Source organism: Pongo abelii, chromosome X (assembly GCF_028885655.2).
Source record: "Pongo abelii isolate AG06213 chromosome X, NHGRI_mPonAbe1-v2.0_pri, whole genome shotgun sequence".
Taxonomy (NCBI): Eukaryota; Metazoa; Chordata; class Mammalia; order Primates; family Hominidae; genus Pongo; species Pongo abelii.
The window spans coordinates 39,054,308-39,078,203 of record NC_072008.2 but is presented as its reverse complement, the minus strand read 5'-3'; the positions used below and the strand labels follow the sequence as shown (position 1 = coordinate 39,078,203).

General features: G+C 38.6%; 1 long non-coding RNA gene across 1 annotated transcript; it reads right to left on the bottom strand.

The window, feature by feature from the left end:
* Positions 1–679: 679 nt before the first annotated feature.
* Positions 680–23,693, bottom strand: LOC134760895 (uncharacterized). Its single transcript, XR_010138950.1, has 4 exons — positions 23,627–23,693; positions 23,051–23,130; positions 14,655–14,707; positions 680–2,009 (listed from the first exon to the last, which is right to left on the bottom strand). It is a non-coding gene; the product is annotated as an uncharacterized LOC134760895 (long non-coding RNA).
* Between the last annotated feature and the right edge of the window lie 203 nt (positions 23,694–23,896).

The window sequence follows — 23,896 nt, the reverse complement described above, 5'->3', positions numbered from 1 at the left end:
TGGAATCTTAGGGTTGGATCAAGAATTTTTGAGGTCATATGATCCAGTGTCCTACTTATAGGACAAGATATGTAAGCCATTCCAGTGAGATCATTCTGATTCTCCTCTTAAAATTCTTCTAGAATGATAACACAGTCCTAGTTCAGAAATCCACCCTTGGGTTCTTTGGCTCCAGCTGACAAGATGTCCTTATACTTGATGAAATTGTCCCCTGCCTTATCAAAGTCTACTCTTTCTTCTCTTTCCATAAGCACGGAGCAGAACTTTCTAGAACTCTTCTCTATCTTCTTCTGACTCCTTTATATATTATAAAGCAGTCCTCAACTTTTGAAAGCACAGCCAGATGGATAGATGGGGGGTGAGGAAGTCCATGTTAAAAGACTCCTCATTAACAGGTAGATAACTGCCCCTGCTCTGGATTAATTCTGAATACTTGGAAAATCACTCATCTAAAGAAGTAACTTCTCCTAAGCAAACCTAGGCAAGAAGCTCCTGATGGCACTGCCAAAACTTTGTTTTGGAAGAAGGCAGGGAAATCAGGGTCCAAGTCACAATGTTAAGAGTTTCTGCTGCTAGTTACTAAGGATAGGAGTCTCTTAATTTTCTCACTGTCCTGACATTCCTCTCCTTTTAGGTCTGTGTATACACACGCTTCGAAGACTCATGTCCTGCAGTCATGGCCTAGTTGGACCTCAGCATGGATTTCCATATACAGATAATTTTTAAAAAAATTATACTTGCATATGGCTGAAATAGAAATATTAGCAATGTTTCAGATAACATAGGTCCATTAGGCAACTTTGGGCTGGCTTATGAGTGTCACCACCTCTAAGAGTGTGCCTTTTATAAGGTGTGTGACAAGACGGGGTCTACCTACCATCAAAGGAAGTACAGATGATCAGTAAAACAGAATCTAGTTTCCTGAGACACCATAGAGCTAGAAAACAATTTTGTTGTTAAAGTTCTGAGCTCCAAATATAAGCTACACTTGAGTGAGCATAGCAACAAAATAGCAAAGAAACAAAAACAAATACCATATGGATGCAGACAGTGGCTATATTTGTTATGTATTGCTATGTAATATATTACCCTAAAACTCTGAATTAACATTTATTACCTTATACAGTTTCTGTGGATCAGGAATCTAGAAACAGCTTGGTTGGGCATTTCTGGGTCATGGTTTTTCATTGAGTTGCAGTCAGCATGTCAGCAGCCAGGGCTGCATTCATCTGAAGGCCTGATTGAGACTGGAGGATCCACTGCCAATATGGCTTCATCATACAATTGGCACATTAGTGCTTGTTGTTGTCAGGATACCTCAGTTCCTCACCGCATGGATCTCCCCATATAGCTGCTTGAGTGTCCTCATAACATGGCATTTCTCTTCCTTCAGAGCAAGTGATTCAAGAGAAGCAAGGTGAAAGCTGCAATATCTTTCATGACTTACACTCAGAAATCACATTCCTCAGAAAGCACTCTCTCCTACTGGAGACCCAGGTCAGCCTTATTCCTATGTCCTATTTGGGAAAGTACTACACAAGGATGTGAATACCAGGAGGCAAGAACCAGTGGGGTGCCATGGTGGTTGGTTGCCCAGTGGCCATCAGAGGAATTATGGTAATTCATGGGCCCACTTGTTTTATAATATGACCCCAAAGAGGAATTTTTTGGATTCATTGATGGGGCCAGTTCCCACTTTCTCTCCTCTGCTCAAAGTGGGAAGGTCATCAATTTTATTTCTGGGAACAAAGTGAAGAGGGATGATGAAAATAAGTAACTGACCACTCTGAAACCAATTTCAGTTTCCACACAGTTTATAGTTTCTTTCTCTATAGCCAGTGTTCCAGTTGTCTATTCTCTTCACATAGCGCACCACTCTTCAAGGTTGCTTGTTGCTTGAGTTTCTTACGGCAAGGGGGTCTCAGGGTAGTCATACTTCTTTAATAGTGGCTGGCATCCAAGAGACAGGAAATGGAGACTATCATTCTGTTAATACCTGGGCCTGAAAACTGGCATGATTTAATTTTTATTATATTCTGTTAGTCAAAGCAGTCATAAAGCCTGTTACGTTTCAAGGGGAGGGGGCATAGACCCCCATGTCTCTAAGAAAAGAGAGTAAAAAAAAGTGTGGGCATCTTTAGTCCACCAGAACTGGGGATCTTAAATGGATTACCTGCCCACCTGAGGAAATGGAACTATTAAAATACCAGAAACTGGCACAGATATCCTTGAGCCTCTGAGTTTTCTATCTCCACCAGAGTGTCTGTCTTCTGTGCTATGTGTGGCAGATAGAGCCTGGAGTGAAGCCCACATGTTCATTCAGTCATTTGACAAATATTTAATAAGCACTCCCATATGCTATCCACTGTTTCAGGTACTTGAAATACATCTGAATGAAATTTTTAAAAATCCTGTCTTCTTGGAGCTTACAGTGTAGTGGAACATAAATGAAGAAATGGAATAAAAGAACAACTTTCATTATCAAGTGTTTGCTGCCCACCAGGCACTATGCTTGGCACTTAACTGTACATGATTTCATCTCATCCTCACAGGAACCTCCAAGGGAAGCACTGTTTCTTCCTACACAGCTGGAAAATAGTCAAGCTGAGATTTAAACCCAGGGTCTCTCTGATTTTAAAGTGTATGTTCTTAATCACCATGCCATACCAACTCCCTTATGGTAGGTAACTTTCTAAAACTGCAAAGAAGCACAGGATAAAAGGCTCCATGTAAATCTCAGGTCAAGAAAGAGGCCTGGATAGTAAAAATGACCAATGTCTGCCAAACACCTAACCATTTATAAGGAGTTTTTGTTTACCCCAACTATCTTATGAGGTTTTAGGTTTTCCTTTCTTTGTAGATAAGAAAATGGACATACAGGGAGTTTCTGTGATTTGCCCATCTGGTTAAACCTTCCACAGCTCTGTCCAGATGTAAGCGTAAGTGTTGGCCACAGTAAGACTCAGAGGTCAATAGGGCAGGAAAGCCTACCTGGCAGAATACAATTGTTGTTTGGCTGTTAATACAGGAAGCAAGTGTTGTGGTTCACAAAACTCCCTGAACTGCTCCCACAAGCCAACATGGAAAGAGCAACGAGACCAATGGGAGCAGGTTGAAGAAAGATTCTTCCTTCCCATTGACCTGTATTTCTCTCTTTTTCAGAATAGTCCTTGGCCCCCGTAATCCAAGCTTGCACTCTTTCTAGGCCAGAATCACTGCAATCTGTTTTGGGGGAGACAAAAAGTCTCTCTCATTACACAACAATATTTTTCACCTTGATACTCCTGTAATAAATAATTTACCATTACACTAGATAATGCCCTCCTTTAAGACTCTGAGTTCCCGGGAAGCAGGGGCCAGGGGACCAGATCTCATCCATCTTCACGTTCCTAATAACTAGTTTGGTGCCTAGCATATAGTAAGTGCTCAATAAATTTTTATTGAATTGCTTTAAATCTTACTCGACCCTAACATATATAAACCAGGTTTTAAGGTCATTTATTAGATCAAAGGTGTAGCAGCAAATGGCAATGGCTTAATAAAAACCTTTGTCATGTTTGTGGTTAGCAGTATTAAAAACAAAGACAAAACCAAAAAAACAGCAAAAAAACTGTAGATTTTTCTTTTTGTTTTTTCTTTTTAGTTTTATTTTGTTTTTAATTGACACATAATAATTGTAATATTTATGAGGTAGAGTGTTATGTTTTGATACATATGTAATGATCAAATCAGGGTCGTTAGCATATCCATCACCTCAAACATCTATCATTTCTTTGGGGTGAAAACATTCAAGATTCTTTCTTCTACAGTTGGGCAGGGTGGCTCATGCTTGCAATCCCAGCATTTTGGGAGGCCAAGGCGGGCAGATCACTTGAGGCAAGGAGTTCAAGACCAGCTTGGCCAACATGATGAAACCCCACCTCTACTTACAAAAAAAAAAAATACAAAAATTAGCTCGATGCAGTGGCACATGCCTGTAGTCCCAGCTACTCAGGAGGCTGAGGCACAAGAATTGCATTAGCCTGGGAGGCGCAGGTTGCAGTGAGCCCAGATCACGCCACTGCACTCCAGCCTGTGTGACAGAGTAAGACTTTGTCTCAAAAATAATAATAATAAAATAAATGTACTTCTGAATGATTCTTCTAATTTGTCAATTAAAAAACAAACAAAATACCCCAAATCCTTTCTTCTGGCTTTTTGAAAATATACAATACTTTATAGTTAACTGTGGTCACCCTGCTGTGCAATAGAGTACCAGAACTTATTCCTCCTATCTAACTGTAATTTTGTACCTGTTGAGCAGCCTTTCCCCTTCACAGCTTCTCCTTTATTCTCGCCAGCCTCTGGTAACCACTATTCTACTCTACTTCTATGACTTCAACTTTTTTAGCTTCCACATATGAGTGAGATCATGCTATAGTTGTCCTTCTGTGCTTGGCTTATTTCACTTAAAATAATGCCCTCTGGGTTTGCCCATGTTGTCACAAATGGCAGGATCTTATTTTTCATGGCTGAATATTAATACATTGTGTATATGTACCATATATTTTTATCCATTCATCCATTGATATAAACTTAGATTGGTTCCATATTTTGGCTATTGTGAATAGTTCTGCAATAAACAAGGGAGCACGGTTATATCTTCAACATACTGATTTTATATATTTTGGATATGTACCCAGTAGCGATATTTCTGGATCATATGGTAGTTATATTTCTATTTTTATCTTATTGTATTTTTTTTTTCTTTTTTGAGACAGAGTGTCACTCTGTCACCCAGGCTGGAGTGCAGTGGTGCGATCTCAGCTCACTGCAACCTCCGCCTCCTGGGTTCAAGCTATTCTCCTGCCTCAGCCTCCCAAGTAGCTGGGATTACTGGTGCCCACCACCATGCCTGGCTAATTATTGTAGTTTTAGTAGAGACGAGGTTTCACCATGTTGGCCAGGCTGGTCTTGAACTCCTGACCTCAGGTAATCCGCCTGCCTCAGCCTCCCAAAGTGCTGGGATTACAGGCGTGAGCCACCGTGCCCGGCGGTAGCTCTATTTTTATTTTTTTTGAAACTCCACACTGTTTTCCATAATGTCTCTACTAATTTACATTCCCATCAACAGTGTGTAAGAGTTCCCCTTTCTACACGTCCTCTCCAGCATTTGTTATTATTTTGTCTGTTTGATAATATACATTCTAACTGGAGAAGTAATATCTCATTGTGGTTTTGATGTGCATTTCCCTGTTGATTAGTGATATTGAGCGTTTTTTCACACACCTGTTGGCCATTTGTGTCTTCTTTTGAGCAGGTCTTTTCCCCATTTTTAAACCGGATATTTGTTTTTTTGCTATTGAGTTATTTGAGTTCCTTATATATTTGGACATTAACCCCTTGTCAAGATGCATACTTTGCAAATATTTTCTCCTATTCTGCAGATTGTCTTCACTCATTGATTGTTTCCTTTCCAGTGTAGAAGCTTTTTAGTTTGATGTAAACTCATTTGTCTATTCTTGCTTTCTGTTGCCTGTGCATTTCAGGTTCTATCCAAAAAAAATCCCACCTAGATCAATGTCATGAATTGTTTCCCATGTGTTATCTATTTTTTTTTTTTTTTTTTGTGAGATAAAGTCTTGCTCTGTCACCCAGGCTGGAGTGCAGTGGCACAATCTCAGCTTACTGCAACCTCCACCTCCTGAGTTTAAGTGATTCTCATGCCTCACCCTCCCAAGTAGCTGGGATTGCAGGCACCCATCACCATGCCTGGCTAGTTTTTGTATTTTTAGTAGAGATGGGGTTTCTCCATGTTGTCCAGGCTGGTCTTGAACTCCTGGGCTCAAGCAATCCACTCGCCTCGACTTCCCACAGTGCTGGGATTACAGGCGTGAGTCACTACACCCAGACTCCCATATGTTTTCTTCTAGTAGTTTCATAACTTTAGGTTTTACATTTAAGCCTTTATGCATTTTTAGTTGATTTTTTTGTATATGGTAAGAGATAGGGGTCTAGTTTCATTCTTCAGCATGTTTTCCCAGAACCATTTATTGAAAAAGACTGTCATTTCCCCAATGTGTGTTTTTGGTGTTTTTGTCAAAATTCAGTTAGCTGTAGGTGCATGAATATTTCTGGGTTCTCTATTCTATTCCACCGGTCAGTGTCTGTTTTTGTGCCAGGACCACAGTGTTTTGGTTATTATAGCTTTGTAGTATAATTTGAAGTTAAGTAATAAGATGCCTACAACCTTGTTCTTTTTGCTCACGATTGCTTTGGCTATTCAGGGTCTTATGTGGTTCCACACAAATTTTAGGATTTCTTTTATTTTTATAAAGAATGTCATTGGTATTTTGATAGGAATTTCACTGAATCTGTATATTGCTTTGGATTGTATGGACATTTTAATGATATTAATACTTGCAATCCATAAACATAGGATTTTTTTTTCATTTATTTGTGTTTTCTTGAATTTCTTTCATTAATGATTTATAGTTTTCATTGGAGAGAACTTTCACTTCCTTGGTTAAAATTATTCCTAAGGTTTTTTTGTACATATTGCAAATAGGACTTTTTTAAAATTTCTTTTTCAGATAGTTCACTGTTGGCTTATAGAAACACTACTGATTTTTATATGTTAATTTTCTATCCTGCAACTTTACTGAATTCAAATATTAGTCCTATTAGTGTTTTGGTGGAGCTTTTAGGATTTTCTCTATATAATATCATGTCATCTGCAAAGAAGGACAATTCGGCTTCTTCCTTTCCAATTTAGATGACTTTGATTTCTTTCTCTTGCCTAACTGCTCTAGCTAGAACTTCCAGCACAATGTTAAATAGAAATGGTGAGAGTGGGCATCCTTGTCTAGTTCCAGATCTTAGAGGAAAGGCTTTCAGCTTTTCCACATTCAGTGTGACATTAGCTGTGGGTTTGTCATATATGGCCTTTATTTCATTGAAGACTGTTCAAGTTTTCTACTTCTCTATGATTCAATCTTGGAAGGTTGTATGTCTTAAGGAATTTAACAATTTCTTCTAGATTTCTAATTTGTTGGCATGTAGTTGTTCATACAAGTCTGTAGATTTCTAAATGCTACATAAACTCAATGTCAATTCTAAAAGGGCTTTTTTAAATTTTTTTTCTTTCTTCCCATCCAATGACCTATCAAGGGGCTTAATTTTTAACATGAAATTTTTTATATAAACAAACCCTTTTAGAATTGACACTGAGCTTACATAGCATTTTGAAATCTACAGATTGTGCTTTTTGGTAAGTTTGTTGTTTTTTTTGTTCATAATACTGCAAACCACAAACATGAAAACAGCATTTTATTAAGTCATTGTCATCTACACCTAGTCCTTTGATCTCATAAATGATCTTAAAACCTGCTCTGGTCATGTTAGGGCTGAGTAGGATTTAATTTGATTCAATAAAAAGGAATAATTTTAGATTTACAGATAAATTGCATAGAAAGTACAGTGTTCCCATATATTCCACACACAGTTTCTCCTATTAACATCTTACATTAGTGTGGTACATTGGCTGGGATTTAAGGACCAATATTGATACATTATTCCTTTTTAATTTTTTGTAGAGATGGGGGTCTCACTATGTTGCCCAGGCTGGTCTCCAACACCTGGGCTCAAGTGATCCTCCCACTTCAGCTTTTCAAAGTGCTGTGATTCAAATTGGAAAAAGCTACTTTAAAGTTCATATGGAACCAAAAAGGAGCCCACATAGCCAAGACAATCCTAAGCAAAAAGAACAAAGCTGGAGGCATCACACTACCTGACTTCAAACAATACTACAAGGCTACAGTAACCAAAACAGCATGGTACTGGTACCAAAACAGATATATAGACCAATGGAACAGAACGGGGGCCTCAGAAATAACACCACACATCTACAACCATCTAATCTTTGACAAACCTGACAAAAACAAGCAATGGGGAAAGGATTCCCTATTTAATAAATGGTGCTGGGAAAACTGGCTAGCCATATGAAGAAAGCTGAAACTGGATCCCTTCCTTACACTGTATACAAAAATCAACTCAAGATGGATTAAAGACTTAAATGTAAGATCTAACACTATAAAAACCTTAGAAGAAAACCTAGGCAATACCATTCAGGACATAGGCATGGGCAAAGACTTCATGACTAAAACACCAAAAGCAATGGCAACAAAAGCCAAAATAGACAAATGGGATCTAATTAAATTAAAGAGCTTCTGCCCAGCAAAAGAAACTAACTATCATCAGAGTAAACAGGCAACCTACAGAATGGGATAAAATCTTTGCAATCTACCCATCTGACAAAGGGCTAATACCCAGAATCTACAAAGAACTTAAACAAATTTACAAGAAATAAAAAACAAACAACCCCATCAAAAAGTGGGCAAACAATATGAACAGACACTTCTCAAAAGAAGACATTTATGCAGCCAACAGACATATAAAAAAATGTTCATCATCACTGGTCATCAGAGAAATGCAAATCAAAACCACAATGAGATACCATCTCACACCAGTTAGAATGGCCATCATTAAAAAGTCAGGAAACAACAGATGCTGGAGAGGATGTGGAGAAATAGGAACACTTTTACCCTGTGAGTGGGAGTGTAAATTAGTTCAACTGTTGTGGAAGACAGTATGGCCATTCCTCAAGGATCTAGAACTAGAAATACCATTTGACCCAGCAATCCCATTATTGAGTATATACCCAAAGGATTATAAATCATGCTACTATACATACACATGCACACGTATGTTTATTGCGGCACTATCCACAATAGCAAAGACTTGGAACCAACCCAAACGTCCATCAGTGATAGACTGGATTAAGAAAATGTGGCACATATATACCATGAAATACTATGCAGCCATAAAAAAGGATGAATTCATGTCCTTTGCAGGGACGTGGATGAAGCCGGAAACCATCATTCTAAGCAAACTATCACAAGGATTGAAAACCAAACACATGTTCTCACTCATAGGTAGGAGTTGAACAATGAGAACACATGGACACAGGGCGGGGAACATCACACACCAGGGCCTGTCGGGGGGTGGGGGGCTGGGGGAAGGATTGCATTAGGAGAAATACCTAATGTAAATGACAAGTTGATGGGTGCAGCAAACCAACATGCCACATGTATACCTCTGTAACAAACCTGCACGTTGTGAACATGTACCCTAGAACTTAAAGTAAAATAATAATAATAATAATAATAATAAACAAAGTGATGTGATTCTAGAAGTGAGCCACCATGTCTGACCAATATATTATTTTTAACCTAAGTCCATACTTTGTTCAGGTTTCCTTAGTTTCCTTGCCTACTATCCTTTTCCTGTCCTAAGACCCCATCCAGAGTACCACATTACATTTAGTGATCATGTCTCCTCAGGCTTCTCTTGGCTGTGACAGTTTTATAGACTTCCCTTGTTTTTGATGGCCTTGACAGTTTTGAGGAGTATTAATCGTGTATTTTGTAAAATGCCCCTCTATTGGGATTTGTCTGATGTTTTTCTCATGATTAGACTGTGGTTATGTATTTTTGTAAGGAAGACGACAGAGATAAAGTGTCATTCTCTTCTCATCATCACATCAAAGTTACACACTGTCAACATGACTGATCACTATTGATGCTGACCTTGATCACCTGGCTGCGAAGGTGTTTGTTAGATTTCTCCACTATAAAGTTACTCTTGCCCAAATAAGTCCTTCCCCAAAAGGGCTTATTTTTATTTACTTTATTGAGGTATAATTTACATACAGTAAAATGAGCGCACCTATCCTAAGTGTACACTTTGATGGGGATTGAGGAACTACAATAGTAGTTCTTGACTGGAAGTAATTTTGCCACCCAGGGGACAATTTCTGAAGAAATTTTTGGTTGTCACAATAGAAAAGGGGTAGAGGCTGGAGACACTGCTTAATATCCAATAATACATAGGACAGCCCTCCTCAAGAAGAAATTATCCGGACCAAAATGTCAGTAGTGCTAAGATTGAGAAATCCCTGATACACACTCACATGACCACTACTCCAAATTAAGACACAGCAGTAACCCAAAAGTTTCTTGTGCTTCTTTTCAATCAATTTCCCTACTACCTGTCCTTGAAAACTACTATTTTTATGTGTTCTTCCAGAGAGTAGTTTCATCTGTTCTTGAACTTCATAGAAATAAAATCTTGCTTTATTTCCTCTTTTATCTCTGACTTCTTTTGCTCAGCATAGTATTGGAAGTCATCCATATTGTGATATGTATCAGTAGTTTGTTCCTTTTTTATTGAATAGTATTCCATCGTATGGCTATACTATACTAATGGTCACTTAGATTGGTTCCAGTTTAGGGATTTTAGGAATAAAATGAAAACTGTGTAGAAGTCTTTATGTGGATATATGTTTTTAGTTCTCTTGGATGAACACCTACAAATGGAATTGCTGGGTCATATGGCAAGTATACATTTAACTCAAAGGGGTTATATTTTTTAAAAAAAGAAAGACAAAATAAATGGCATTTTATCTTATTTGGACTATATGGATTCTCTCACTACTTCTACTTTCTCATCTCAGCTAGGAAATAAGTTTTGAATTAAATAAGAAGGTGATGTCAGAGACATCCTCTTCCATTCTTTCCATCCCCAGGCAGAACTTCTTGGAATAGGTGATCAGACTTCATCAATTCCCTTCTCACTTGCACTGTGCCAAGCAAAAGTTGATGTCTCTTAAGATCAGAACCAGAAACAGCTGTGTCTCTGGTTCTTTGGGTAGTGTGTGTTTGATTTCTTTTTGAGAAGATGTTTATAGAAAATGGCCTGCGGTATTGGCAGTTGTGAGAACAGATCTAACTTCTGCTTTGAACTGCTATAAATTTTTAAAACAAACCAAACCCGAACATTACAATATGGCTATGTAAGGCACCTCCAAGCCAAATCCATTAAATTGGGAATGAAATATTTATTATGATCTGAATGAGACAACGACAAAGAAAGGACTTTAGATTTTCCTTAAAGTTGTAGTACCAAAACTTTGAATGTTTATGCTCTTACAATAGATTTGAGAGTTTAATTTTTGATTTATATAGGGGCTCAAAATCACCAACAAGGAAGAAAAAGTTTACAAAACTCATAAAATAAAAATAAGATCTTTTCAATGTAAAAAGTAGAGATTTATCTTGCTAGTAAGCATTCCTAGCCCATGTGTGAAGTAAACAAACCTATTTTTTAGCCTTAAAAATTTTTTATTATACACATTATGAAATGATCCCTTCCCATAGAAACCAGTAACTAATATCCCCAAAATTTTAGAAATTCATCTCCAAGGATAAAATTGTAAAATAATATGGTAAAATTATTAATTTTTTGAGCAAATTAAATAATTTAAATGGGGACAACAAAGAATTCAATTTAATGAAAGAAACAAAGATCTGTAAGTTGAGAGACCTAAATTCTAGTCTTGCCTTTGTCACAAATTAGTTGATGGAAAATATACTAGGTGATCCCTAAGGTTCATTTTAGCTCTAATCTTTTATGAATTTCATTGTCTGGCTTTCAATACACACATAAATAATATACTACATACATTTATATAAACAACTTTTTCATCAGGGTTTTTAACTTACTTCCAAGTAATCCTGGGGAGGGGGAATATGAGATTAGAAGCACTTCTTAAATTATTTTCTTACACAGAACTACTACTTAACTTATAAGAACTATAATACCAATATGTCTTATTATTATGATTTTAGTTACAATCTGATGAATATTTAGCATTCCCTTTTACATCTTTATCTTCAGGTAGACTTATGTACCCCTGTTGTAAGGTTCAACATCATTATGACACTTTAATGTTTACTAAGTTGTTACGTATCATATGCAAGTTAATTCTCATAGGAGACTTTTAAAAGTGAGCCTAGATTTTTAATTGCTTTGGGAAGAAGGAAATATTTCCAGGAAATATATGCCACATTAGTGTGAAACCATCATAAAAAGCTGAGAAGGGATACAACTATTGTTGGAGCAAGCTTCCTTCTAGCAAAGCACATCGATCCTCTTCCTAAGGGATAAATAGGTCATCTTTTAGGTCATTCATTTTCATATAGTCAAGATTAACATATTTACCTCTTCTCCATGTATCACATTACTCTTTTTATATCTGGTTTCTCAGTATTTGACACATTTCTTCCCACACAATATCCCTCTGTGAGATACATCCCTTATTCGGGTGATTGTTTTAAAGTCATAAACTCATCTGCTTTTCAACCGGGGGAAAACCTATGAGTGGGGACGTTTTTCATGTTACCCTAATAGTATGCACCTCAGTAACTCTCTTAGTTTGAAGATTTTGTAAAACCTCTAATCTATCCTATGAACAGATGGAAATAAACAGTAAGGTCATCTGCAATTTATATTTGCCATGAGAGAGCAACCTTGACTTCTTTGACTTAGGTGATTAAAATATCAGAGTCAAGTAACACAGTGGATTATTTTTGTAAATTTTAACTTTCATGATTAAAAAACAAAAGACACTGTTCTTTCAAGTTGAATAAAGATATAATACCTGCAAACATATCTGAATAAACCATATTTTAAAAACCATGATGCCCAGAATGAGTAAAGATAGTTATATTGTTAAAACAGCCTAAATAAATAAATTGTCCTACTATTAACATAGAGGTAACATTATTTATTTATTTATTTATTTATTTATTTATTTTAATTTTATTTATTTTATTTATTTATTTTTTTAGACGGAGTCTCGCACTGTCGCCTAGGCTGGAGTGCAGTGGCATGATCTCTGCTCACTGCAAGCTCCGCCTCCTGGGTTCACGCCATTCTCCTGCCTCAGCCTCCCGAGTAGCTGGGACTACAGGCACCCACCACCACACCCGGCTAATTTTTTGTATTTTTAGTAAAGACAGAGTTTCACTGTGTTAGCCGGGATGGTCTTGATCTCCTGACCTCATGATCCACCCACCTCAACCTCCCAAAGTGCTGGGATTACAGGTGTGAGCCACCACACCTGGCTGAGGTAACATTATTAACTGAGTTAAGAAATAATGTCCAATCAAAGGGCTTCTTTCTTATTTAACACGGATGCTCATGTTGTCATGACCTATCAAGACATGTTGCCTATGAATGCACAGAATCATAGTCTCATCTTGAAATGAAAATTTCTACCATATTAAATAATGATTTTTTAAATGAGACCATTTTCTCAATTGAGAGAAGAAATGGTTTCTTTTGGCAAAATGCTTAAATCAACAAATGTAGACAATTATTTTCTCTTGGAATAATCATCAGATCTCCGTTTCCATGAGAAAAGAACTGCTAGTGAGAAACTGACCTTTATAGAGAAAAGGCTAGAATTCCTACCAGGCATTATATCACAGAATTAGGCTATTTCCACAGAACTACAAACACATCTTTGGGAAAGAAATTAGCTTGCTGAGGTAGGAATGTGTTTGATCTTACAAAAAAAAAAAACAAAAACAAAAAACAAAAAACAGACAAAAAAAACCCAGACATCAAGACCTTTATTTCTACCTTTCTGAGAGGCATCTTCCAGACGAAAACATGTTGAGATAGACTCTCCCTTCCTCTAGTCTCATAGACCGTGGCTCTGACCATGTGCATAGACTCCCTCCCTTTCCTGAACAGCAGGCTCATCCTACCCAGCTATGCTGTGCTCCTCACAGTCTCACTGCCATCATGAGAGCTGCCTTCTACACCAATCGTGCTATCTCATCTTCTCTGTCTCCATTTCTCCACGGTTCAGTATTTAATCCCCATCCTTTACCTTCCTATTTTGCTAAATGCTTAACATACATTTAAATGTTTTGCCAGGTGTCCATATTACTGTTGCCTTAGAGGTTTAGAAGAATCTTCATTTCCAAGTGTTCGTCACCTTAAAGATCTCTATTCTTCCTCCAGTCTTTCTCAAAATAGGTAAGTTGGAAAAGTTAGAACTAATTATTTGGGTTGGCAACAATCTGATTATTGTGCCCTGGGTTTTTTATTGGAAAAACACAGAGGCCTCTGCTTAGCCATTACCCCTACAATAGAATAGGAAACTATTTGATCATACCACACTTCCCCCAAAGTTGGTTTGTACCAAGTTAGAACAGAGTTTCTTGGTAACTCAAGAGTTGGGATAAGTAGGGGCTCCCCCTACCTCCAACACATGTGCCACCACTGCAGTGCCACAGGCTGCATGGCTTGTGTCCCACAAAAGCATTCACGTGTTAGCTGCCTCCTCATTGAGTAATATTCATCATCCCTTAGCTATTTGGCCTGCCTTGGGTTTAAGGGTGGGGCTTTATGTACATTTAAAAATTATACAAATCAATAATTTTAAAAGGAGACAACAAAAAATAAGAGTCCTCCTGTCACTCAGGCAGAGATGACCAGTGGTTGGAGAATGTTGGATATCCCTAAAGTCTTTTCTATGAGATATATTGTAATATGTATATTTTGCCTTGTTTTTAAAAGTTATTTATAGACATGCCAAATTCTAGGAAATGATCTCTTGGGTTTTATTTGTTTTAATTCCTGCAATCCTTTAGTTCTGCTAGTTTATTAAAATAAATAAATTTAGTACATATTTCTGTCCCACAAAAGTTTATGCCTCAGAAAACATATTATTGAAATATACTGTAATTGTAAGTCCTTTTTACCTCTTTGCAGCAAAACTTCACACATGGCTAGAAAGCATTATCAATGTCCTTCCCTGCAATGAAAATGAAAATAGAATGAAAAATATTAGAAACTCTGAACATGGACAGATTCCACACCCAGGCCCAGCAGAACAACTAGGTCTTGTCATGCTAAATCACCAAGAGGCCACCCTGACTGTTTATGGTTACAGAGGAAAAAGAAACAAGCATAAACATCAAGAGCAAGATTCAAACTTCAGTTTAGCTTTAATTAATCAAAGAGCAGAGCCCTGATTCCTGCATTTATTTCTCCTCCCATTTCCTACATGTCCAGGCTTCCCACATCCTCTACCCTAGCCTGTCGTTTCTTCCTACTACCTCACCAGTGTGGCTCAAAACCCAGGCTACCCACCACCCATTTCCCACAATGAAAATGGGCCACATGGAACCAGACCCTGTGGTCATGCTGTCAGGGGATAGGGGAATGGTGAGACCATCAAAATGAAAAACAAAAGATCTATGGCAAACACTACTAGCTACCTATGCCAAAATCCATTCTCCTCTTTCTCCTTAGTAACACACTTTAACTTTTATCAGGGCTTGTTGCCACCTGTTTAAACAACTGCATGTCCCAGCCTTCATAGCAACTAAATACAGTTTCTCAATGTAAAAGCCAAATTCCTTCCAAAGGCCTTTAAATTATCAGTTGTAAGTTGCTGCTTATGATGGAACTGTCTCAATTGAAAGCGACTACTTAGTACTCCTCTGTCTCTGTTTTCTACCTGTTCTGCTGGCAGCTTGAAACATAGACGTAATATCCTGAGCTCCAGCATCTATCTTGTGCCATGAAATATCCTTAAGAGGTACTGAGGCTAGGGAAGCATAAATTTCTGAGCCGAGGGCCAGATGGCACACCACAGGGCCACAATAGCATTCCCAGATAATTTAACTTCACATTTTCTTTATCCAAGAGTGAGAAATGATTATATCTTGTTTAAGTATTTGTTATTTTGGGGTTTTCTGTTATTTTGATATCTGGGAAAAGAATGTTCCAGAAAAGAGAGCAGCAAGAGCAAGGGCTCAAGGGCTGGAGCATGAGGCATCAATGTGGCTGAAACAGAGGAAACAAGAGGAAGAGTGTGAGATAAGATCAGAGCACTACTGAAGCCATTCTGCGAAGGGTCTGGAAGGCGTTTACACTGAAAGATATGAGGCATCAGTGCAGGGTTTGGATCAGAGGAGTGACATATCACTTCTAAAATAGTGACATCCATCTGGCCACTGTAGAGGAAAAGCATAGATGCAAAGAGATCAGGTGAAATATCATGGTGGTTTGAACTAGCATAGTATCAGTGGAGGTGGTGAGAAGTGTCAGATGTTTGATATTTTCTGCAGGCAGAGCTAACAAAATTTCCTGACAAATTGAACGTGGATTGTGAGAAAGAGAGGAATCAAGGGTGTCTCCAAAGTTTTAAGCCTGAGCAACTGGAAGGATGGGGTTGTCATCAACTTAGATAGGAAAGGCTGCAGCCAGAGCTAGCTTCGGGATAATGTCTAAAACTAAAACCATCCTTCCCTCTAAAATCTACTCTTTTGTTTAGTCCTATCTCACACATTCGACATAGACCTACTCAGTCACTCAGGAAGAATCCCAAAGGCCACCCTTGACTCTTCTCTCTCTAAAATCTCCATAAAGTCCCATCATGTGCTTTGATTTCTACTTCCTAACTATCTCATTTATTTATTCACTTCTTTGTCCACAGCCACCACTTTGTTTGAGGTCAGCATCATTTCTCACCTGCATTATTATAAGAGCCTTCAAATTGGTGATGAGTCTTCCCTGGATTGAACCTTGCAGCATGAGACATCCTTCTAAGCACAGCTCCCTCCAATGGCCCACCACTTCCTATTGTCCTTGAATAAAGCCCTGAGCACAGTTTGTTAAAACTTTTTGTTTTGAAATAATTTCTGGCTTACAGAAAAGTTGCAGGAACGGTGCCAAAAACTTTCCATATACCCTTCACCCAAATATCTAATTTTACTTCTCTCCCTCTCATTGCTTTCTTTCTGAATCATTTGAGAATAAATTGCAAACACAATGCCCTGTACCCATAAATACTTCAGTGTATATCTTCCTCTAAATGAGAAAAATAACTTTCACAATTGCAGTACAATGATCAAAATCAGAAAATTAGCATTGCTACAATAAAATTATTTAATACAGACTTTACTCATATTTTTCAATTAAGCAAATTGTGTCTTTTATGGCAAAAGAGGTGTAAATATACATATAGATGTTGATGTTTCTGGTCCAAGATCTAATCCAGTGTTACATACTGCATTCCATTTTCTTATCTCTTTAAGTGTCTGTTTCTCCTAGAACAGTTCCTCTGTCTTTACCTTTCATGATCTTGACATTCTGGAAGAGAATAGATCAGATATTTTGTAGAATTCCTCTCAATTTGGATCTGCCTGATGTTTCCTCGTGATTAAATTTAAGTTATGCATGTTTGGCGGAAGTGATGTGTCCTTCTCAGCACATACTATCAGGAAGCAGGTCTTTCACACATTTTTAAGCCCTCTTCATAATGTTGCTTCTGCTCATGTATTGCCTTCCTCTCTCACCCTCTGCCCATCGCTGCTCCCAGGCTCTTAGACATAGCCCCAGAGAATCCATTCCAACCTCATTGTCACCTAGTTAATCCGCACTGTTCCCCCAGATCTCAGCACAGAGGTTACTTGCCAAGAGATGGTTCCTCAAACCCTAGTCCTCATTTGGGGCCCCTCCTGAGTATCCAGCACCCAGCCATCATAGCAGTTATTAGGCTGCATTGTAACTACCTCTTTGCTTGTTTGTAACCTCTTCTGGACAATAAGCATTTTAAGGTACAGACTGTGTAATGTTCACTATTATTGCCAGCACATAGCCCAGTGCCTGGCATATAGTAAGTAGTTGCTAAATAAATATTTGCTGAATGAAGTACCACTTCTGTGAAGACTTTTTGACAGTGCAAGCTTCCTCCTGCATGTTCCCAGAGCCCAGCATAACTCCATTATCTCTCTCATGGTATTGCTAAATTGTTTGTCTACACTCCATCTTTGCAGTGAGCTTGAAAATTCCTGGAACCACATCTGAGTTCTTGCATTTGATTCCGCTGCACCTTAACAGACTGAGGAGGGAAGGAAGGAAAGAGGGAAGGGAGGGAGGGAGGGATTGGGCCTTTGTTTTAAAACTTTGTTCCTTCTGAGTTTGCCTTGAGCATGTGCAGACTGTTCTGGAGTGTCTCTCCCACCTACTCCTCCCCCTCATACCCTACTTCCTGTTTACTCTGCCTCCCAGAATCACAGTGGGGAGGGGAGGGGGATGGGAGCCAGTCCAGTTCCTTTAGCCTCCTTCCCAACGCCTGCAGGGCCTAGTTCAGGAATGATTGCTTTCAGTTTGAGTTTATGGTCTTTACAAGTCTTTATGAGTGTTATCAACAAGAATCTAAAGCTTTTAGTGTGAGTTTTCATCAGTGTATATACTAACAAGCAGTGAAGTAAATGAAGGTAGAAAAAAGAGGAGAAAGAAAGGCCTGGAAAATCTACAGATTAAATAACCAGTCAGAACAATCCAGAAATTAGTTGCAGTGTTTTATAAAGCCTTAAAGAACAAATCAGGTGAAAGAAAAGAAGCTCCTTCCTCAAGGATTTCTTTTTTTTCCCTTCCCTGGCCCTCATATTTAATTGACAACTAGCAAACACCACTTCTCTTATGATCCTTATGTTCACTGAGACAATATCTAATATGCTTCCCTCCTTTGAAAAGCTTTTATGCTGCATTCCAGACTAACTCATCACCATTCAATGAGAGCCAGGAGTACTAGGTCCCAATGGTAAGGAATCAATGGTGAGGAGCCACTAATCAACAAAGGGGCTGCACAACTGCGTCTTTCAAACATTGCTGGTGAGAGGGTAAATGTTATAACAGCTGTGGAAAACTCCTCGGCAGTGTTAAAAAGTTTAGCCTAAAGCTGCTTCCTGACACATTTTAAGTTCAGGCTAAAGATTTTACATAGTGAACTGTAACCTAACTGGATATGTAAACTGACTGCAACCTACTCTCCTGCCAATCACCGAGTTTTGGCCAATCAGAGGTGGTCAACTGTTCAAACTGTGTTCAAATAAGGCAAACACCAAGCTGTAACCAATCCAGCTGTTTCTGTACCTCACTTCCATTTTCTGAACATCACTTTCCTTTTTCTGTCCACAAATCTTCAACCACTCGGCAGCGCACCAGTCTCTCTGAATGAACCCTTTCTGGTTCAGGGGCTGCCTGATTCACAAATCATTCTCTGCTCAATTAAACTCTGCTAAATTTAATTTGTGTAAGGTTTTTCATTTAAAGAAGTTTCTTATAAAGTTAAATATATACCTATCTTTTGAACTAGCAATCTCACTTCTATGCATTTATCAAAAACAAAAAAGAAAGGCTTGCACTAGAATATTATTTACAGCTTTGTACATGATAGCTAAAAAAAATAAAATGAAAACAACTTCAATGTCCATCAACAAAAGAATGAATAAACAAGTCATGGACGTTTGTAAAATGGAAAACTACTCAGCAATAAAAAGGAATGATCTACTGACTTATGCAAGAACATGGGTAAATCTCAAAAATATTATGTTGAGTGAAAGAAGCAAGACATCAAAGAGAACATACTGTACGACTCTCTTAATATGAAGTTCAAGAACCGCCAAAACTAATTATATGAGGATAAAAATCAGAACAGTGGTTGTGTGGGAGATGGGGTGAGGAGGATGATTGATCAGAAAGGAACATGCGGGGGTTGGGTGCAGTGGCTCATACCTGAAATCCTAGTGCTTTGGGAGGCCGAGGCAGGTGGATCACCCTGACTGAGGTCAGGAGTTCGAGACCAGCCTGGCCAACATGGTGAAACCCTGTCTCTACTAAAAATACAAAAACTTAGCAGGGTGTGGTGGCAGGCACCTGTAATCTCAGCTAGTTAGGGAGCTGAGGCAGGAGAATCACTTGAACCTGGGAGGCGGAGGTTGCAGTGAGCTGAGGTAACGCCACTGTACTCCAGCCTGGGTGACAGAGCAAGACTCTGTCTCAAAAAAAAAAAAAAAAAAAAGGAAAAAGAAAAAAAAAGGCCAGGCGCGTGGCTCATGCCTGTAATCCCAGCACTTTGGGAGGCCGAGGCGGGCAGATCATGTGGTCAGGAGTTCAAGACCAGCCTGGCCAACATGGTGAAACCCCATCTCTACTAAAAATACAAAAATTAGCTGGGTGTGGTGGTGCATGCCTGCAATCCCAGCTACTCGGGAGGCTGAGGCAGGAGAATTGCTTGAACCCGGGAGGAGGAGGTTGCAGTGAGCTGAGATTGTGCCATTGCACTCCAGCCTGGGCAACAGAGTGAGACTCCATCTCGGGAAAAAAGAAAAAAAAAGAAAAGAAGAAGGAAAAAGAAAGAGAGAGAGAGGGAGAGAGAGAGAGACGAAAGAAAGAAAGAAAGAAAGAGAGAGAGAAAGAGAGAGAAAGAAAGAAAGAAAGAAAAGAAAGAAAGAAAGGGAGAAAGAGATGCAGTAACTTTTTTAAAGTGAAGGTTATGTTCTGTACTTTGATTGAGGTGTTAGTCATGGCTGTATGCATTTATCGAAACTTAAACTATATATGTAATATCTGTGCATTTATTATGTGCAATTATATGGCAATAAAAAACAAAAATAATAATGAAATGGAGGCTACAGAAATAAATGCTGCACAAAAGAATCACAAAATGTTTTGAAAGGAAAGAAGTAAGAATGGTGCATGAAGAAAGAGAAGTTGGGTCTAAGATCTTAATCACAAATACATAATAAATAGTGCTGCTATTTTTGAAGCAAGGTTTTTAGTAATACAATGACAGCACCATAAGTAGTACCCTTTTATGCAGAGCCACTGTCACCAAGATTAGAGCTTAAAAGAAAAATGAAGTTTCCTTCACAAAACAAGACAAAAAGGACCTTTTAGTACTGTTTCAACAGGTTGTTGTGCTAGAAATTCTATTTTAACCATCCAAAAGGCAACAAATGGATTAGGTGCCAAGAATATATAACCTTTTTGTTTTCTGGCCATATGCTAGATACCAATAGGAAACTAAAATAAGTTTCCTATTGCTTCTGCAGGAAATTCTCACTAACATGGTGGCTTAAAACAACACAAGATTATTATCTAACAGTTCTGGAGGTCAGAAGTCTAGAATGGGTCTCACTGGGCTAAAATCAAGGTGTTGGCAAGGCTGTATGCCTTCTCAAGGCTTTAAGGAGAATGTTTTCTTGCCTTTTCCAGCTTCTAGAGGCAGCCTACATTTCTTGGCTTATGGCCCCTTCTTCCATCTTCACAGCCAGAAGTGGTAAATGGAGTCATTGTCATGCTACATCCTTCTGATTTTGACTCTTCTGCCTCCTACTTCCATCTTTTAAAGGACTTTGTGATTACATTGGGTCCATCAAGGACCCATACAAGGCCATAATCCAGGATGATCTCCCTATCAGAAGGTCAGGAGATTAACAACCTTAATCACATCTGCAACCTCAATTATCCCTTGCCATGCAAGGTAACATACTCACAGGTTCCAGTGAATGGAATATGGACATCTGTGGGGGGCCATTATTCTGCCTACCATGCTGAGTTTTCACAGCATTGTAAAATGTTACTTTGAGCACCTCTCTCATCATCCATCACTTCAAATCCTTCTGTTCTCAATGCCAGCCATCAGATAAATGTTTCCAAAGGTTCCAGGTTTATTATAAGTGGCTACTCAGGTAAATGAGATAGAACAGATCCTGCTCCATAGATTACATTCTACTTTCAATTGTTTCCATTTAGTTCTACACTCTCCTGAAATTTGGAAAAAATGTCTCTGTTCCAGTTATCCATTGCTGTGTAACAAACCACTCAGTGGTTTAAAGAATAAAAATATTTTGCACATAAGTCTGAAATTTGGGCAGGGCTCAACGGGGACAGCTTGTCTCTGTTCTACTTGGCATCAACTGGGGTGGCTTGAAAGCTGGGGGCTAGAATCATTTGAAGGCATCCTCACATGTTTAGCAGTTGACGGTGCCTGTTGGCTGGGAACTCAGTGGTGCTGTCAGCTGGAACACCTACAGGTGGCCTCTCTATGTGGCTTGGGCTTCCTCCAGCATGGTAGCTGGGTTCCAAGAGCCAGCATCTCAATATTGAGTCACATATCTCATACAAGAGGACGATATACCACCTTTTATAGCCTGGCCTTGGAAGTGACAGCCACATTCATTTTGTCAAGGCAGCCCACAAAGCTCCACCTAAATTTGATTGGTGGAGACAGAGATTCTACCTCTTGAAGGAAGGTGGCAAGATTGTAGAAGTACACGTAGGGTTGGAAATAACTTTGCATCCAGTTTTAGAAAATACAATTTGCCACAGACTCTCTGCCACCTTTTCATTCCCTCGCTTTATCTGTATATCCTCCTCTTTCTTCCATTCTATTTGTCTCCTTTATATAATATCCTCCCCGCCCCACCCCCTATCTTCTTTTGTCCCCTACCCCTTCTACCTCAACATCAGGCCAACTCTGAGTTAGTGAAAAATAGTTTCATAAAGTGATGGGAAAATACTATAGCACACCCACAAGAGGGGTATCTAACTGCTGAAATCAGGGAGCATTCAACCATTTTGGTTGACCAACAAAATGACCATGTTGGTTGATCAACAAAAATGGCAATTTCATATGCTTCTACTTAATATTTGTTGCCTTTCAAGTCAGAGAAAAAGGTATCACAGCTGGCTATCAGAAGAGAACAATTTCTCCCCACTCTTCAGGTTTCCAATGGCCAGGAATGTCCTGAAACATATTTTGCCTTTCTCCATCACTCCTGTTACTCACACTGACCCAGGATGGGGGAGTGGAGAACCACATCTGGAAAATTTGGAAAGACTATGTTAGGCTTGTCTTGGTGCCTCCCTTTTTCCACATGGAGCCAATATGGCTGCAGGGAGCAGGCATTTTTTTCTGCTCCCAAACTCACTAGAAGAAAAGGGCTGCTGGTTCCTGAGATTCCTCCCAGACCCCAACACAAGACTTAACCATCTAAATAGGCACTTCCCCCAAGACATTTAAGCTATGAAGAAATTATCAACAAGTACTTATCACAACAGAAACAAAATTATATCCTCAAAGCATCTGTGAGTTATAAGCTGCAATGTCAATTAGATGTTATAAAATACTACACCTTCTTTTGAATGACTAAACTACGCTAACCACACTCCTTGCATTCTACACATACTTTGGCTACTATAGAACATGTATGTATTCTTTCACAATGTCTACATTTCATTTTTTAAAGCAGAGTTAAAATTAATATTGCATTGTGAGCAACTGGACAATTTTAAATACCTTGGTCAGAAGCAGCAACGTGGTACTTTCGTTTTCATCTTTCCTTGACTACCAAACAGGAAATCTCCTCAATTAGGTATCTAAGAAGGGAGAAACAAGGCCGCAGCAAGTTCTGTCAGGTATTTCAACATGGTGGAAGAGTAGTCAGGTTTTAATTGGCCCTATTGAGCTCGCCCACAAGCTACAACATTCTTTACCTCAGCAGTGTGGTATTCAAAAGGAGAAAAAAAAACAACCCCACAAAGTTAGTTTCTATTTTTGACAACATCAAATGAATCATGTCCAGTTTCAACTGAATGCTCATTGATAAAAGTGCACATATCAACACCAGTAATACTGATATTGAAAAGTAAAATAGATTTTAGAAAATGCCCCACCTCCAACATTGTTTATTGTGCTAGGTAAAATAAAGAATTCGTTTCTATGTTTTGCTAGTGATTTCCTAGTCTTATTATCTACTGTGCATGTAACCATGGTGGAGAAAGTGTTCTCCAGACAGCCCAAGGTCAGAAAGTTCTCATGTGCAATCCTGTTCTTAACTAGGTGATGAGGACATTCTACAATCCAAATTCTTACCAGTTTGGGATTATTCAAATTGGGCACCTTGGCAGATATGTTTTGAAAACTGCTAGGCAAAGCATTCTGAAAGAATAGACAAAGAAGTAATAAAATATAACAAAAAGCACTGGAAGTCACACAAAAAAATGTTTCTCTTTAAAGTACAGAATGCCAAAACAGGAAGGATTGATAAGATAGTCGTGGTTTTAGGGGATTTCTTTAGACAGATGCACAACTCTCCATTTTCTGCTTTAACTTGACCAAGACTTTTAACACTAAAAAGAAAAC